The sequence below is a fragment of the Ranitomeya variabilis genome, chromosome 1 (genome assembly GCF_051348905.1).
Source record: "Ranitomeya variabilis isolate aRanVar5 chromosome 1, aRanVar5.hap1, whole genome shotgun sequence".
Lineage (NCBI taxonomy): Eukaryota > Metazoa > Chordata > Amphibia > Anura > Dendrobatidae > Ranitomeya > Ranitomeya variabilis.
This window is the reverse complement of record NC_135232.1, coordinates 358,480,370-358,496,174: the sequence shown is the minus strand read 5'-3', so window position 1 is coordinate 358,496,174 and position 15,805 is coordinate 358,480,370. Positions and strand designations below refer to the sequence as shown.

The 15,805-nt window shown below is 42.9% G+C and overlaps 1 long non-coding RNA gene across 1 annotated transcript; it reads right to left on the bottom strand.

Moving 5' to 3' along the window:
- Positions 1–13,363: 13,363 nt before the first annotated feature.
- LOC143794021 (uncharacterized) lies at positions 13,364–14,547 on the bottom strand. Its single transcript, XR_013220386.1, has 5 exons — positions 14,338–14,547; positions 14,166–14,246; positions 14,009–14,086; positions 13,729–13,801; positions 13,364–13,491 (listed from the first exon to the last, which is right to left on the bottom strand). It is a non-coding gene; the product is annotated as an uncharacterized LOC143794021 (long non-coding RNA).
- Positions 14,548–15,805: the final 1,258 nt, after the last annotated feature.

Here is a 15,805-nt window from a genome sequence, read left to right as displayed (position 1 = left end):
CTAGATTTCTGAAACTTAACATGGACAAAACAGAATTCATCATCTTTCCCCCATCTCACGCGACTCCACCAACGAACCTATCCATTACAGTAGATGACTGCCCACTCTCCCCAGTCCCACAAGCTCGATGCCTCGGGGTAATCCTTGATGCTGATCTCTCCTTCAAACCACATATCCAAGCACTTTCCACTTCCTGCCGACTTCAACTCAAAAATATTTCATGAATCTGTACATTCCTAAACAAAGAATCTGCAAAAACTCTTGTCCATGCCCTCATTATCTCTCACCTTGACTACTGCAACCTCCTGCTCTGTGGCCTCCCCTGTAACACTCTCGCACCCCTCCAATCTATTCTAAACTCTGGTGCCCGACTAATCCACCTGTCCCCCCTGCTATTCCCCGGCCTCTCCCCTCTGTCAATCCCTTCACTGGCTCCCCATTGCCCAAAGACTACAGTACAAAACCCTAACCATGACTGGCAAAAAACAGTGATGTAACTCTGCCAACCACAAACTACAGTGTAAAAACGGCACGAGAAGCTCTATATGATGATTTCAACCATTCATCTTGAATATGTGATAAGTTGAATATTCATTTTACGAAGACACTAAGAGAAAATGAGGCTGTATTATGTGAGGTTGCACTAAGTGAATACTATATTACTGTGTGCCAACCAGAGAAGGCGATATGAAAGTGTGTATGGCAACAAAGGTTATGCATACGATTTGGGTGCACTAAGGTGCCACTACTGCTGTTTACTGAACCAAAGAAGTCACTATTACTGTGCGGGCATCCCAAAAAGGAGCACTATCACTATGTTGGGAACTAATACTGTTTACAGACAGTATCCCAGTGTGAAGCTCATATTACTGTACAGGGCACTATTACTTAGTGAGGCACAATATAGAGAACTTTATTACTGTGTGCAGCAAATGAATGGACTCTTACAATGTAGTGCACGGTATCAGCCACTATTATCATTGCTGATACTTTCTATGTGGTTGAATTTTTTGGCAGTAAGAGATAGGAATGGGAGGTTGTGTGGATAATGGGGAGGTTGTTGGAAAATTGAAGAGCCAAAGACATATAAATAGCAAACTCTGCAAAGATGAGTCCTGGTAGGGAGAAGTCATTGTAGTGGTCTGGATCTGATGGAAATAAAAGGGAAAGTAATTAATTCCAATCAGAGAATACATCTACTGCAAGTCACTGGATTAACCATACTCTATTCATTGCCCAGCATTCACACCATAATTATACGTTGCAGAATGCAGGACTTGTATGTGATTTTATAGATGCAGTATTTATGGTGATTTTATAGTTGCTTTAGTATTTTCATCTTGAAGTTATACCTCTTCCTGCATGAGAACTCAAGGTACCACCACAATCTTCCTGAATATTACTACAAAATAATTCTATCATACAGTTCTTGCATGACCGCATATACACACATCTATTATATGCACTTTCAGTATACAGATGCATACCTATATATGCATACTTAAACGCATACAAGTATACATAAGTGTTTTGTGGTTAAATTACACCTCATTATACATTATGCAACCTATTCTTCATTTAAGGTACCGTCACACTAAACGATATCGTTAGCGATCCGTGACGTTGCAGCGTCCTGGATAGCGATATCGTTTCGTTTGACACGCAGCAGCGATCAGGATCCTGCTGTGATGTCGCTGGTCGCTGAATAAAGTCCAGAACTTTATTTGGTCGTCCGATCGCCGTGTATCGTTGTGTTTGACACCAAAAGCAACGATACCAGCGATGTTTTACACTGGTAACCAGGGTAAACATCGGGTTACTAAGCGCAGGGCCGCGCTTAGTAACCCGATGTTTACCCTGGTTACCAGCGTAAAAGTAAAAAAAACAAACATTACATGCTCACCTGCGCGTCCCCCAGCGTCTGCTTCCTGACACTGACTAAGCGCTGGCCCTAAAGTGAAAGTGAAAGCACAGCGGTGACGTCACCGCTCTGCTGTTAGGGCCGGCACTCAGTCAGTGTAAGGAAGCAGACGCTGGGGGACGCGCAGGTGAGTATGTACTGTTTGTTTTTTTTACTTTTACGCTGGTAACCAGGGTAAACATCAGGTTACTAAGCGCAGCCCTGCGCTTAGCAACCCGATGTTTACCCTGGTTACCCGGGGACCTCGGCATCGTTGGTCGCTGGAGAGCGGTCTGTGTGACAGCTCTCCAGCGACCAAATAGCGACGCTGCAGCGATCGGCATCGTTGTCGCTATCGCTGCAGCGTCGCTTAATGTGACGGTACCTTTAGTCTTGATGACCACTGTATGATAAGTAGTAGTACATATATGACTGAATTTATTTGCAATCAAAAAGTATACTGACTGCCATAGATAAGCTATTTACTAATTTGCATTTCAAAGATGGGAGCAGCATACATGTATTGTAGTCAGATACATCAGCGCCCGAAGATTCTTTGAACATGACTCACTAGTTCATTGATAGGGGTTACAAAAATAACTGAAGGAAGCTGGTCATTTTTATTAATGAGGAAATTATTATGAATGCGTGTTATGTATGTCTATATCCAGGTGTAACAGTTACACAATAAGTTTACTCAGTTTTGTGGTATCTGGCAGTCTTAGCAGACATAGCTAAAATACTTAAAGTATATACAGTACCATATATACTTAATATATGCAGTGGCATGTAACAGTTTGAGTGCCCCTAGTAATTGTGAACAGTTAGACAAGTTGAATATGAAATGATCTCTAAAAGGCCTAAAATTAAAGATGAAACTTTTTTGTATTTTAGGATATATATATAAATATATATATATATCTTAATTACCCTGTTAAAGTTATTACTTGTTCACAATCATTGTTAGGAAAGGCCAGATGATGCAAATTTCCCAGCTTTAAAAAGCCCAGCCTCCTCTAACCATGTGCAAAAACACAGCAGCTATGGGTTCTTCTAAGCAGCTGCCTAGTACTCTGAAAATGAAAATAGTGGAGGCCCACAAAGTAGGCCAAGGCTATAAGTTGCCCTTTACTCAGTTGGAAATGTAATTAAGAAATGGCAGTTAACAGGAACAGTGGAAATCAAGATAAGGTCTGGCAGACCAAGCAAAATTTCAGTGAGAGCTGCTCATGGGATTGCTAGAGAGACAAATTAAAACCCCCGCTTGACTGCAAAAGGCCTTCAGACAGATTTAGCAGACTCTGGAGTTGTGGTACATTGTTCTACATTTCAGTGACATCTACACAAATTTGGCCTTCATGGAAAAGTCATCAGAAGAAAACTTCTCCTGCATCCATCATAAAATTCAACATCAGAATTATGCAAAAGAACATCTAAACAATCCTGATGCATTTTGGAAAAAAGTCCTGTGAACTGATTAGATTAAAATAGAACTCTTCGGCCACAATGATGAAAGGTATGTGTGGAGAAAAAATGGCTCAGAATTTCAGGAAAAGAACATCTCGCCAACCATTAAGCATGGGGGTAGATCAATGGGGGAATATTTCACAGTAGAGGGAAGAATGGAATCAATGAAATTTCAACAAACTCTTGATGCAAACATAAAACCATCTGTAAAAAAACTGAAGTTGAAAAGAGGATGGCTTCTACAAATGAATAATGATCCTAAACACACGTTAAAATCCACAATAGATTATCTCAAAAGGCGCAAGCTGAAGGTTTTACAATGGCTCTCACAGTCCCCTGACATGAACAGCACAGGGGACTGGCTACAGGCTACACCTCAAAATAAATTATGTTCCTACCTCCCTTATATTGCTGAATGCTTTGTTATATTATATATATATATATATATATATATATATATATATATATATATATATATATATACTAGATGGTGGCCCGATTCTAACGCATTGGGTATTCTAGAATATGTATGTATGTACGTCACGCTTAGCACAGCCACGTAGTATATAGCACAGCCACGTAGTATATAGCACAGCCACGTAGTATATAGCAGCCACATAGTATATAGCAGCCACATAGTATATAGCACAGCCCATGTAACACAGACAGCCACGTAGTATATAGGACAGCCACAGAGTATATAGCAGCCACGTAGTGTATAGCAGCCACATAGTATATAGCACAGCCCACGTAATGTATAGCACAGCCCATGTAATATATAGCACAGCCCACGCAGTATATAACACAGGCCACGTAGTATATAACACAGCCCACGCAGTATATAACACTGCCCACATAGTATATAGCAGCCAGGCAGCATATAGCACAGCCCACGTAATATATAGCACAGCCCACATAGTATATAACACAGCCCTCGCGAGACCGCTAAGTCATCTTGGTAATTTCGCAATGCATTACTGGGAACGGAAGCTGGCGGCAGCATTGCGCGCATCGGTGGATGTCGGAAGGCGAGAATAGCACAATTTTTTATTTTTGTTTATTACTTTTAACATTATATCTTTTTACTATTGATGCTGCAAAGGAAGCATCAATAGTAAAAAGTTGGTCCGGGATGGGACGACACACTGGCACTGACTGGAGGGGAGTAGGGAGGGGGCACTGACTTGAGGAGAGTAGGGAGGGGCAAATTCACAGCCGGACTGTGCTGGTCGCTGATTGGTCACGGCCAGCCGCGACCAATCAGTGACGCGTGATTTCCGTGAAAGACAAACACACGGAAGTACCCCTTAGACCATTACATATATATATATATATATATATATATATATATATATATATATATACAGTATAAGTATATATGTACTTGTGTCATAACTATGAGTTATTACCTAGAAATATAGATATGGTACCTTACCCAGGGACTTATTTTTGATTTACCTCAAAATAGCAGTGCATGACAGACGACCCAGGAATCTCACAGAACTGGAAGAATTTTCCAAGGAAGAATGGATGAAAATCCCTCAAACAAGAATTGAAAGACTCTTGGCTGGCTACAAAAAGTGTTTACAAGCTGTGAAAATTGCAAAAGAGGGTGCTACTAGGTGCTAACCATGCTCGGTGCACAAACTTTTGCATTGGCCCACTTTCCTTTTCGTAATTTTTAAAATGTTAAAGATGAAATATATATATATATATATATATGTATATATATATATATATATATATATATATATATATATATATATATATATATATATATATATATATATATATATGTATATATTTTTTTTTTTCCTGAAGTAGAAAGGAAATGAGTCATCTTTGACCCCTTAACGACCAGAGGTATTTTAGCATTTTCATTTCTCATTTCATTTGCTCCCTTTCTTCCCAGAGTCATAACTTTTTTAATTTTTGGTCAAAATGGCCATGTGATGGTTTGTTTTTTGTGGGACAAGTTGTACTTTTGAAAGACACCATTGGCTTTAATATATCATGTACTGCAAAAATGGGAAACAAAATTCCAAATGCAATGAAAGTGCAAAAAAGTGCAATCCCACAGTTGTTGTTGTTTTTTTTTACCATGTTCAATAAATGCTAAAACTGACCTGCAATAATGATATTCCAGGTCATTATGAGTTCATAGACACCAAACATGACTAGTTTCTTTTTTATTTAAGTGGTGAAAAAAATTCCAAAGTTTGATAAAAAAATTGTGCCATTTTCCGATACCCATAGCGTCTCCATTTTTTGTGATCTCGGGTTGGGTGAGGGCTTATTTTTTGCGTGCCGAGCTGACTTTTTAATGATACCATTTTGGTGCAGATACGGTCTTTTGATCGCCTGTTATTGCATTTTAATGCAAAGTTGCGGCGACCAAAAAGAGTAAATCTGGCCTTTTGACTTTTTTCTCGTTACGCCATTTAACGAACGGGTTAATTCTTTTTTTATATTGATCGGTCGCTTCTGAATGCGGCGATACCAAATATGTGTAAATTTGATTTTATTTTTATTGTTTTGTTCTGAATGGGGAGAAAGGGGAGTGATTTGAACTTTTATATTTTTTTATTTTTTAATATTTTTTAAAACTTTTTTTACTTTTTGCATGCTTCAATAGTCTCCTTGAGTTGTCTGATTGGCTCTGCTACATACAGGCGATGATCAGATCGCCTGTATGTAGCAGAAATGCTCAATTGCTATGAGCGATTACTACCAGGCGGCGCTTATAGCAATCTGGTTAACACAACCATAGAGGTCTGCTGGAGACCTCTGGTTGTCATGTCAACCCATCATGTGATGGGGATACTGATGGGCAGCATTTCCGGCACGCTTGCCGAAAGCGGGAGTTAGATGCCACTGTCAGAGATTGACAGTGGCATTTAACTAGTTTACAGCCGCGGGTGGATCACAATTCCACCCGTGGCTGTTGCCGACACATGTCAGTTGTATTTATCAGCTGTTATGTGCCTGGAAAGGTGCGGGCTCAGGCCAGAGCTCGCACCAAACAGGGAGAGTCCGACATCGGCGTACTATTACACCCGATGTCGGAAAGGGATTAACTTTAGGCCTTTTAGAGATAATTTCATCTCCAACTTGCTGTTCACAATAACAGCAATTTTGACCAGGACTTCGCAAACTTTTGCATAACACTGTATTTATACCATATAGAAATACATTACATTATTGTATATATTGCATAACTTTCATGAAATTATAGTTGAAAAGTTACAGAGCAAGCAGAAGCAGGAGTCTTCTAAATTATGTGTGAGCATTGTGAAGTCTTCAATACTCATGAGTTGTGGGCTGACCTCACCAACTCACCACTTCTGTTACTGATCAACAGTACTTGATAAAGTTGGAAGTTTTAAAGACTGTCTTGTTAAGGCCGGTTTCACATTTGCGGTTGTGTCCGCAGCGTTTCTTCTGCAATTATCTGCATGCGTTGTGTATTCCTATATTTAACATTAGAGATGCATGTGTCTGCAATCGATTGCATTTTGCCGCGTTTGACGACGCATGTGTCGTTTCGTCATCTGCGGTTTGGCGCGGTAAACGCTACATGTAGTAATTTGTCTATGTGAACGCATGCATCCGCAAGCACATACGTTTGCTTGCGTTTGTGAACGCATGCGTTGCACCAGAGAAAAACATGTCTAGACACTGATTAGCCACCCCCCACATACAAGGTGATAAAGGGAGGGAGTGGACATGTGCAGGTCACTACACAGCAGACAGAGAAGCTTTCCAGATGCAGCAGAGCAGACACAGGAAGGAATCTACACTCAGAACAATGTACGTATATCCTAGCCAATGCCTTTATTTTCTATTTTCTGTCTCTACATGTCCTAATTTCTGCCATTTCGTTCTTTCTGCATGCAATAGAATGTCATCTTCTGATGAGGAGCAACGTCCTGGGCCTTCTCAAGCCGAACATGTCAGTGAAGTGAGTACTCAACTCCTCAGATTGGTAAGTATTCACTGTCACATCTACACATGTGACAATTTTTTATTCCTTTTTTTAGAGCACTTCTTCCACTGCGGCAGAGTGTGAGCAGGAGCAGTGGGGTCACTGTCGGGTGGTAAGGCGGCAGCGTGTAAGTATACCTGGCTGACTGTTTACTGTATCCTCATTTTAGTATTCTTGAATCTTCCTTTCTTTACTTTCCTCTTTCTTTACATTTTTTTCTGGACTCCTTTTTTATCTTGCCTTTCATTATTCATGCCATTTTTTAGCCTCTGTTTTCTTTCTCTTCCTTATGTTAATGTATCCAACATTAATGTATTCATTTATTTTTTAGGTTCCAGAACGGGATGAGGACCTCATTGACAACGATATCCTCATCTCCCTGGTCCATGAGCGAGTCCCGTTGTGGGACACCCGGGTTCCCTAGCACTCGGACAACATGATGACCCGGCGGCTATGGAATGAGGTAGCCAAAGCGATGTGGGATGGCTGGGACAATGCCCAGACTCGGGTCCGAAATGCATTTTGTAAGTATTACAATGCAGTGTGATGCAGCAGAGACCTTGGCCGTGATCACTAAAACTGTGTGTGATGAAAGAAACTCTCAGGAGTTCTGGAGCAAGGATCCGAAAGTATAAATACCACCGCATTCTGGCATTTTTAAGACCGGTCCTTGCCCAGAGAACGTAAGTATTTTTTCGGTGTATTAGGTTGTGTTGTATTGCCATAATCTGTATGTTTCTATTCAACAGGAGTTGGCGTTTTGTAAGTTTTTGGTATTCCTTTTTTTTCCTTTTTTCACAGCACATGGAGCAGCACTGTTGACCCAGGTTCTGGAGCGGTCCTTCATCAGACAGCCGGACCTGTCCCAGCCATCCAGCAGTGCTGCAGCAAGTGGGCCTGCCACACTAACTGGAGACCAGGAAGCTGGTCCATCAGGTGTTCCCCTTTCCCAGTTCTCTGCCTCTGCCCCTTTTCTTTTGGGCTTCTCCCGGCAGCGGCAGAGGGCATCGGACAGGTCACTCACGCCCGAGTTTTTGCCCTTGAGCTCGGTTTTTCACGATGGACTCAAGGCTTTGGGTGACCGACTGGATAATGGCATTAGCCATATGAATATACGTATCCAGGAGGTCACCAAAAGCCTTGACCAAGTAAAAGCCGACCTCCAGAGGCCAGCACATCATTTTTTTAACCAAATTGAACAGGGCATGTCGGAACACCTTACTCCTGATCTCCAGCTTAGTGTCATGCAGGCCTGCAATGCTGCTTACATGCAGGCTATGCAGCAGAGTCGGTATTTTCAGCTGACAGTGACAGCATATCCACCTGTGCCTACACTGTCATGCTTTACCTTTATGCCGACCTCTGCTGCATACCACTGCACGGCCACCTCCATTCCAAGCACTGCCGGACACTACTACAGCACCACCACCATGCCGAGTGCTGTAGGACAGCCCGCCGCCACCACCATGACAACTGCTGCTCCTGCTTGGACTTCCTCCACTGCCACCACCATGCAGCAGCAGGACCCTGGCATGGCCTTCTGCTCCACCACTACCATGATGCAGCAGGACCCAGGCATGGCCTTCCGCTCTATCACCACCACGATGCAGCAGGACCCAGGCTTGGCCTTCCGCTCTACGAGCACAATGGACCCTGGCATGGCCTTCCGCTCTACGAGCACTATGGACTCTGATATGGCTGCCCGCTCTACAAGCACAATGGACCCTGGCATGGCCTTCCACTCTACGAGCACTATGGACTCTGGCATGGCTGCACACTCTACAAGCACTATGGACTCTGGCATGGCTGCATGCTCTACGAGCACTACAAACTCTGGCATGGCTGAATGCTCTATGAGCACAATGGACCCTTGCATGGCCTTCTGCTCTACGAGCACTATGGACCCTGATATGGCTGCCCGCTCTACAAGTGCAATGGACCCTGGCATGGCCTTCCGCTCTATGAGCACTATGGACTCTGGCATGGCTGCACGCTCTACGAGCACTATGGACTCTGATATGGCTGCCCGCTCTACGAGCACAATGGACCCTGGCATGGCCTTCCGCTCTACGAGCACTATGGACTCTGATATGGCTGCCCGCTCTAGGAGCACAATGGACCCTGGCATGGCCTTCCACTCTATGAGCACTATGGACTCTGGCATGGCTGCACGCTCTACAAGCACAATGGACCCTGGTATGGCCTTCCACTCTACGAGCACTATGGACTCTGATATGGCTTCCCGCTCTACGAGCACAATGGACCCTGGCATGGCATTCCGCTCTACAAGCACTATGGACTCTGGCATGGCTGCATGCTCTACAAGCACAATGCAGCTGGACCCTGACAGGTCACCCACCACGACCATGCCGCAACAAATGAGCCCACCGAGGCTTCCTAGACCACGTAGATCCCAGAAAGGGAAAAAAATTAAAAAAACTGCGTACTATCAGTATTCCTCCCCCCCTCACCTCCCAGTGTGTCTGTAATGTCAGGTTTAAATATCCAAATAGCCGTAGGGCCGCACCCTAAAATTGTATAGTCTCTCTGGACATATAAGCGCAAGTCCTTACCGGGGGGTCCAACCCAGTCCACAAGTCCAAATATAAATAAAGAAAGGACAGCGCCACATCAGGATGTGAAGAAAGCAACTTACATTTTAATCTGCCTCCTGCGGCAACGTTTCGGTCCGAGGACCTTTATCAAGCACAGTGCTTGATAAAGGTCCTCGGACCGAAACGTTGCCGCAGGAGGCAGATTAAAATGTAAGTTGCTTTCTTCACATCCTGATGTGGCGCTGTCCTTTCTTTATTTATATTTGTAATGTCAGGTTTGTCTCACCCTTCCAGTGCGTCTCAGGCCTCTCATGTGTCAAGCCCCATCCCCGAACTACCAGACCCCACTAGTTTAATTGCCCCTTCTCCTGCCACCCCTGTGTTGTCCACACTTAGCCAGGCTTCACAGCTGTACACCCCCCATTTCCATCACTGTACCCCAAGCAGGCACAGTTAAATAAATATTTTGGTTGTTATAAAATAAATACTACTGTTTTTTGCCTCCAATTATGTGTGGCTAATTGTGTATTTCGCCGCCGGCAACACACACCGTGTGCCAAATAACACACTGCGCCGCACACTTTATTTTTTGGCCACATCATAGCTCCAGTAGTTAGCAAGTACAACACTGCAGCTTTGTGTGTCTTTGGTATAGAGATATGAGGTGGGCCAAAAAATGTATACTTGTATTTTCTCCATAATCTCTTCCTTCTGCTTAGTCTGTGACTAGTGTTGCAGACTGAAGAGAAAACGGCGGAAATACAATGCAGAACTATACTCAACAGGTCATGTGTCCAAAAACTAATTAGTTAGGACACCTGACCTGGTGAGTAGAGAACTGCCTTGTATAACCTCCATTTTCTTATTTGTGTACGTGATCTATTTCACACAAAGTGAAGGGACGATGGCAGTCATGCAAGGCATATCTATGTTCACCTGGACATGTGTCAGAAATAGTGAATTCATGAGGCTGTTATATGTGCATCATGAATTCATTATTTCTGACACCTGACTTGATGAGTATTGATCTGTTTTGTATTAAACAGCCATCGTCTCTTCAGTCTGCGTCCAATAGATACTGCAAAACAGAATCAGGACGCAATGATGTCAACAACCTTACCACTAACAACCTAAGGCTGCCTTCACACTAGCAGTATTTGGTCAGTATTTTACATCAGTATTTGTAAGCCAAAACCAGGAGTGGAACAATTACAGGAAAAGTATAATAGAAACATATGCACCACTTCTGCATTTATCATCCACTCCTGGTTTTGGCTTACAAATACTGAAGTAAAATACTGACCAAATACTGCTAGTGTGACTGCAGCCTTAGTTTGTAGAGGAAATACATAGGAGACACAGTCAAGATACCAAAAAAATAAAGTTTATTAACAACAAATATTAGTAACATATAAAAAAATAACTGGTACAGACCAAATCCCAACAGGACATTTACACAATATTGTCCTGCCATGTCACACGTCCAATATCAGAATCAAAAAAGGCAGCAAATTGGTCCCGCATGTGGCCAACTTCAGCAGTTGACCGCAGCGGGTGATGCTGGTAATCTGGCAATGGGTTTCCAACTGGTTCATCCAGTTCAATGTTGGGTCGCTCCTTAGCCATTATGTAATTGTCAACAGACTTTGACCACCTCATCGACTGTCTCCATTTTTAGATTAATGGCTGTTGCAAGAATGCGCCATTTTGAGACTAGAATCCCAAAGGTACACTCTACTGTTTTTCGGGCCCTGGTCAGTCTGTAGTTAAAGATCCTTTTAGTGTGGTTCAAGTCCCGACTGGAATATGGCTTTAGTAGGTTTTCACACATCTGAAAGGCCTCATCCCCAACCAAATGGCATCGGTGGACCTTGAGAGTTGGGGAGAGGTCGTGGCCGTGGAAAATTAAAATTTTTGACATACACATGGTGCCCCATATCCGAGTTCTTGAAAGTCTGGGAATCATTGCCATGGCCAAAAGCTCCAATGTCCACGGCGATGAAGCGACAGTCCGCATCTGCTATTGCCATGAGCACAACAGAAAAATATTTTTTATAATTGAAGTACTCCGATCCTGTTCTGGCTGGTTTGATAATGCGGATGTGCTTTCCATCCACTGCTCCCAAACAGTTGGGGAAGTCACACACACTCCAGAATTTTTCAGCAATTTCAATCCACATGTCTGTGGTGGGTAGAGGTATAAACTCATCCTGGAGAACATTCCACAAAGCCCGGCAGGTTTCCACAACTAATCCGGACAGGGTGGAAATTCCAAGCCGGTATTGGAAGTGGAGATATGATAAACTCTCTGTGGTTGCCAGAAATCTGTAATAAAATAAATAAAAAAAATTAACAATCAATTCTATTTATGGTGTTGTTCTGCTAAAGACATAAAGGAAAATACAAAGAATACATGTCAGAACAACCAAAATTAGGACTGGCATTTGTTTAGAATTGTTACGTACCTTAATGTAACCAGCAGACGTTCCTCTGGTGGAATTGCTCTACGGAGCTGGGTGTCCTGTCTCCGTATGGCTCCTTGGACACGACCAAGCAAATCCCGGAAAGAGTCTTGCGACATCCTTGAATATTCTGGGAGATTGTCCGAGTTCGCATTAAGCTCGCCATATAGCGTGTGATAGGCTCCATGGCTCTCATGTAGTTCGATAATGGGGTGTCGCCAAAAACGCCTACGCCGTGTCCTTCTCCATCTTTCACGATTTCTGTGTTGCTCCCAAGCAAATGCACAGGCAAGAAACAGCTTGATGCTTAAATCCAGGTTGAAATAAAAGCTCTCCATGCGAAGATCCATCATGACACAGGATACAGTAGCACACTGTTAAGATTTCAGCAGTCCTAGAGTCTATATATAGATATCCCATAATACACGCCCTCTGTAGTCCCATTGGCGGTGTCTGGTTATCTAGATTTTTCTCCTGTAAAATTTTCCACCATGCGCACAAAAACCGCAAACGCATGACAAAACGCATGATAAAGTGTGAAAACGTAGCGTTTTATTAACCGCATGCGTTCCCGCATGCGTCTAAAAAACGCTGCGTTTGTACTTGTTTCTATGCGTGTTTTCCTGCACTTGCGGATGCGGATTAAACGCTGTGGATTCGAACGCAAATGTGAAGCTAGCCTAAATTTGCACTTTCTAAAAGTTAGACACTTGTAATAAATCTCCCTCCAATGTTTTGAGAAAGAAATTTAACTTTTATGAGGGGCGTTCATTAAAGATTTCCCCGGGCCCACTTCTATTTATCACAGGACGCTGAAACGGCACATGTGTAATACAAGTGATACAAGTCTCTGTTAGGGTAAATTACCACAGCGTTTTTACAGCAGTTATTCTTACTGGATTCTTTTGTGCAGAAATTAAAATGCATTTTTACAGTACCAGAAAAAGCTGAGATTTCAGAGATAGTAGAGGAAAAAAGTACCGCACACTCGAAGTTGATATGATGCAAAAAGGTATAAGCCAAATTTATTAACACAAACAGGATATCAACAGTTGCCACTGTGTTAGTTCGTAGAGTGAAAACCCGACGTTTCGACCCTCCCGGGTCTTATTCATGGGGTTACTAGGAAGCAAATAGACGGTATAAGCAGCTGTTTGTGACATGATATAAAATGAAAAACAACAAACGAAAAAGGACAAAGATAAAATACCAAAGCATAACAAAAACATATTATGTACAATATATACAGAGCAACCAGAGATAATGACAAGGGTACTCTGAGGAGCAGCGAAAAATCGGTCTATGGTACAGAGGCAATATCTGCAATAACCTGCTTACGGAAAGGATAGTAACGTTTACCTGCACTCTTTTGTTACACATATATAGGGGTGGCAGTGTTGGCAGCCAAGACACAGGTCCTCTAAGGTATAGCCTGTCATTATAACAAAGAATAAACATTTATACAGTGCATGGGCAATAAGACAGCATAGTTCCAATGTGAACAAGGGAAGGAGGGGTTTATGTATATAGGACACGTTTGGTCATGAAGATTAGGAGTCAGTCCCAATGAAATATATTATAATAGGGTAACTGAGGGGCAGTATATGTGGGAACTAATAAGGAGAGATGTTGTGGATACCTTGTAGATTCAATAGTAGTTCCAATAGAATTGGTTAAGGGGTCCTGTTTTGGGTAAACTGCAGCCAAGTAAGGAGTCCTGCAGGAAATATGAATCAGATAAAGAAATATATGCCCCCTATGGAGGCTGGACGTTCAGGTGCATGTATTGAGGGTACCTTAGTGAGGGTCCACTAGCAGCTCCTCTGGCAAGTATAGAAAGGTCCTGTATAGGGTGACTGGCAGTTTCAAGGATTGTCCTATGAACAAGGTATGGTGAATTAGACCAACCAATACTAAGGGAAGGTATGAAGGGAGGGTGCCGAGTAAGGGAGTGGTGGGTCCGTGTACCTGCTCTCTTGCACGTCCGGGGATTAGCGGCGCATCCCGCGCCCAGCTGTATGGTCCTGGGTGGTAGGTAGGGGTATGTCCGCATGTTTTGTATAAATACCGCCGTACCGGAAGTACGCGGTCCCGGACCGGAAGTGACATAGTCACTTGGTCTGTGCGTGCGCACTAGGTGCTAATGGTAAGTAAGGGCAAGAAGATGCCAGTAGAGGGGAGTTATGTCAATGTGTGCGGCCGCAAGGAGATTGTATAGGAGCTGAATAGGACCCACTTCTCAGTGTAGAACGGGGGCGGAGCCACAAGACAATGGAGGGATGAATGGCACGCAAGGAGATTGTATAGGAGCTGAATAGGACCCACTTCTCAGTGTAGAACGGGGCGGAGCCACAAGACAATGGAGGGTTGAATGGCACGTATCTGTTTATGGACACTGTTGTGTAGAGGAATAATATATAGAAAATATAAAAGAAATGGTTCTGAAAAAAAGGACAAAAATAGTTGTAAAGAATAGGGATTTTTTATAAATAAGGAAAAAATAATAGAGAAAATTAATAATAATAAAAAATGAAAATGAAATAATGAAAAATAAAATAATAATAAAAAATAAAAAATGAAAAATGAAAAATGAAAAATGAAAAATGAAAAAATAAAAAAATGAAAATAAACTGGGGCAAAAATAAAGGGTACTGACTATATGGAACTCACCTACTGAGCAGAGGGTTCAACGTGTCTGGAAGGCAAAAAGGTAAAAGTTAGTGTATTATTGCAGCAGCCAGTCTATTTCCCTATTGAGACCCCTGGGGGATAGGGTCTCAAGTTTATGAATCCAGAACGTCTCCCTTAGTTTCAATTGCTTAATGTGGTCGCCACCTCTCCTGGGTCTAGGAACTTGTTCGATTATCTGGTACTTGAGTTGTGCCACCGTGTGTTTGTGCTTTGCAAAATGATCAGGAAGGGGTAGCCAGGTTTTATTGCAGCGGATGGTGGATTTGTGGCTCGCAATTCGGTCTTTTATGTGCTGTGTAGTTTCGCCTACATATAACAGGCCACAAGGGCACTTGATGACGTAGATGACAAAATTGGAATTGCATGTGTAGAAGCCACGGATGGGATATGATTTACCTGTTCTGGGGTGTGTCACGTTGTCAGATTTAATGATATTGGAACAAGAGGCGCAACTGAGACAAGGAAATGTTCCGTGGCGCTGTGGGGCCAGTGTGTTCTGATCAGTGATGGGGCGTAGGCTACCGATGTCAGCCCGGACAAGTCTATCCCTGAGATTGGGAGCCCTCCTGTTGCACATAAGGGGTGGCGTAGAAAAGCTAGCTATACTGGGGTAGGCTCTTGCCAAAAGGGACCAATGTTTTTTGATAACCATCTCCACTTTGGGCATAAAGGGGTGGAAGGTATGTACAAACGGGACCCGATTCACATTGGTCTGTCCCTGAGGTGGCGAGACTGGCTGGAGAGC